The sequence below is a fragment of the Nanorana parkeri genome, unplaced genomic scaffold (assembly GCF_000935625.1).
Source record: "Nanorana parkeri isolate BGI_ZX_2015 unplaced genomic scaffold, ASM93562v1 scaffold184, whole genome shotgun sequence".
NCBI lineage: Eukaryota > Metazoa > Chordata > Amphibia > Anura > Dicroglossidae > Nanorana > Nanorana parkeri.
This window is the reverse complement of record NW_017306452.1, coordinates 352,116-355,670: the sequence shown is the minus strand read 5'-3', so window position 1 is coordinate 355,670 and position 3,555 is coordinate 352,116. Positions and strand designations below refer to the sequence as shown.

General features: G+C 45.0%; 1 protein-coding gene across 1 annotated transcript in view; it reads right to left on the bottom strand.

Annotated features, from left to right (window-relative positions):
- The window catches only part of C1GALT1 (core 1 synthase, glycoprotein-N-acetylgalactosamine 3-beta-galactosyltransferase 1), a 20,459-nt gene that overhangs the window by 10,465 nt on the left and 6,439 nt on the right, over window positions 1-3,555 (bottom strand). The window lies entirely within an intron of this gene.

Genomic DNA, 3,555 nt, shown 5'->3' with positions numbered 1-3,555 from the left:
TCCAGGGGCCACTGTAACCATCAATGTTATTCACCTCTCAGTGGCCAGAATGGTTTGGCTGATCGGCGTACATTGCACAGAACATGAAGCGGGCTAATAGGAGGGGAGATCAGAAGGCTGACTTGGCCAGTATGTTGCTGCTCATTTACTACCCAATCACAGGCTGGGGTGGTCCGTGACTAAACTGCATTGCTTTAACTGCAGTAAAGAACAATGAGGTCATGTCCTGGCACTGCCGTCTGACGTGAATAAATGAGTAAGAAATGGATGAATAGCATTATAGACATTTTGGCAAATAAGACATTTCGCTCTTCATATCTCCGTAAATCTACCGGTTTGTCGTGACCTCACTACTTCCTTTACTATGTTATTGATGGTAATTAGGTTAGAATCGTCTCATACTGAACACACCCGATGTCTCTAGTCTCTAATTATAGAGAAGATTTCCCACCCTTTAATGTACTTGCCTGCCTGTGAAGTCTCTCCAAATCTCCTACATCCATTTAACCATATAATGCCCAAAGCCGGACCCCATATCCTATACGTGGCTTTACAAGCGATAGGAAATATTATGCGATCATCACGTTTTTACCTTTATTTTATATCTGCAACTAGCCACCGAGTGGTGCTGCTAAAGCATATTGTCAATCAGAATTCCCAAAGGCTTCATTAATAAAACTCCCCCCACACGTATAGACATGAGGATGCTGTTCGCACACCACTGACGAATACATGAAATTTTTATACTCATCAGCACCATCGAGGGGCGCTAGTGCTGTGCAAACGGAATGAAGCCCCGAGTGTTTCCCCAGCCCTGTTTTGCCCCCACTATGTTCGATTCATGTATTTTGGGCATTGCCATTCTCACAGCTTAGTTGCAATCACATGACACCAGCGCTCCCCAACCTTTCGCCTTCTGGTTGCCACGAAGCAGCCCCAGCAATGAGATGGATCTGCATGCAAAGCCTTCTCACTGCACGCCTGAAGAGCCCGCACAGTGTATGGGCACCTTTAAGCCCCGTTCACATTGAGCAATTTACCACGCGATATCGCTCTCCAATGCTTCTCAATGGGGCAAAGGGTCCTGCTGTCGCGGGTCGTGTGTCGCTACAGCAGGACCCTTTTTGGAGCTGATTTAGCCGCGATTCAAGCTTGCTCAATGCAAGCATTTGCGCGATATCGCACGACAAATCGCGCAAAATGCAAATCGCGCGACAAATGCGCGATTTGCGAATCGCGCAGTGTGAATGGGGCCTAAGATTGTAAGCTCCTTGAGGGCAGGGACTGATGTGAATGTGCAACTGTGTAAAGTGCTGCGTAAATTGTCGGCGCCATATAAATACCTGTAATAATAACGGACTCTGAGAAGACAGAGACACTTATTGACTAAGGAGCTCCAGCTATGGGGGAACAAGCCCATCAAAGCCCAGCAGTAAAGCAACAGGTGAGCTATGGCATAGATGATCCCTACAGAGCAGACAGGGCTTGTCCCTGCATAATACACCCGGACTATATAAGCTTAGTATGGCTGATTGATGACCTTTCATTAGCATTATCCTAGAGCGGTATTAAAGGATTAAGCTCCTCTAATGAGACAAGTGGTGCCTGAGTAGTCAGCAGGAAATGCAGCTGATTTTTTCTTGCGCAACAAAACTTTATACACATCTAAAAATAGGAACAAAGAACAGAAACTTGGCTGGTGTTGGTGTATAATTTCTTGCAGTTTGCTTACTAATCACCGAGCTGAACACTGGGCCGGAGCCAAGACTGCACTCCATAGGACAAAGCCTCGCTAGGTGAGCTTGGCTGCACATTCCACTGAGATTAGTTCTGGCTACTTAAAGGTGAATTTTATTACAAAACTCTGCCTGTAGCTGACTGGCCATAAAGAAGAGCTGTAAATGTTAGTTGAAGAAGTCCGCCATTACACTACAAGCTGAGACATCTACGGTCACTCATCCCTTTCCTCTCATGCATTACTTGGAGACTTCTCATTCTCAGGAGTGCAGTTGGCATTGAACTTTGCCAGCAATATGTACATTAGAAAACCCAAATTAACCTCTTGCCGTCCACCCGTAGTAAAAAAAACGGACGGACGGCACTGCTGCATTTGCGGGTTGCCGTCTCCAGACGGCAATTTTCTGCTCGTGCGGGCACGCACACGGGCAGAAAAGACCCGACCATTAAACACACCCGTTACCTGGTGTTTGACATATAGGCGATCAGCGGGTCCATAGCCCGCCGATCGCCTATATGTGCTCGTTCGCGGCGCCGATCAGCTCCTTGCTGATCTCCGTCCGGGCTGTGAATGCAGAAGTGATGTGTGTTACATCACTTCCGCATTCACCTGTCAGTCATCTGGCTGCTATAGCCAGAGAGAAGAAGCTGATAAAGCAGATCTCTGCTTCATCAGCTTCTTTTGGGGTCCACAGGTGACATTAGGGGTCCTAGAGACCCCTAATGTCTCCATAAAGAGGACCTGTCAGTGTGCCTTTGCTATTATATAGGGGGATTGTTATCCCCCCAATATAATAGCAATAACAATAAGTGCAAAAAAATAAATATAAATAAAAAAAAATAAAAGTAACACATAAAAAAGTAAAATAAAATAAAAGTCACATATAAAAAAAGGGGAAAAAACCCCCCCAAAATGTTTAACTCCCCCACCCCCACGTTTACGCGCCTATAAACGTAAATACGCGTCCGGTGCCCCAGCGCGCAAAAATTACAATTGCGCTACACATGTTACATATCGCCGCGAACGTCGCAGTGAGAGCAATCATTTTAGGGCCATCAATCACTGATAACACTAAACTGATGAGCGGTAACAGCTTTTAAAGCGTCGCCTATGGCCAATTTTGGGTATTATCGTTTTTTGAGGTTTCGCGCGCGCACGCAATTTTAAGGCTTGACATGTTTAGTGTCTTTTTACCCGACGTGACCCCATCTTTTATATTTTACCAAAAAATTGGGTAATAATAAATGTTTTATCATTTAATATAGGGGAAACTGTTTTTTTTTTTAAATTTCGGTAATTTTTCCTTAATATAGTAAAAAAATAAAACCCCCAGTGGTGAATAAATACCACCAAAAGAAAGCTCTATCTGTCCCCAAAAAAGGGTATAAAATTCATTTCAGTACAGCGCTGCATGACGGAATAAATGTCAAAGTACCGCAGCGCTGAATACTGAAAAATGGCCTGGATGGGAAGGGGGTTTAACACCGCGGATGTCAACTGGTTAAACATGTAAAAAAGCAAATATCCTTGGGGGAAAAACATTCAAGTGACATTACACTCAGGAGTTAAACCTTAAAAATACATTCAAGAACCTTAACTATCAACACAAATTTGTGTATCAGTCGGCTGTAGATCCTCCAATCATCTCTGAATTGGTGCTGACGCTGTCCTTCCTTCTGGAGGGGGGCTACTTTTGTTCCCCATGGCCCCTGTGTGTTTTGTAAGGCCTCATTCACACCATCCTCAGTGCGTTCTGGCCCGAACGCACTGGATCGCATTGCGGCCAGCTCAGTTTGTTGTGGGGGGGGGAGGGGTTA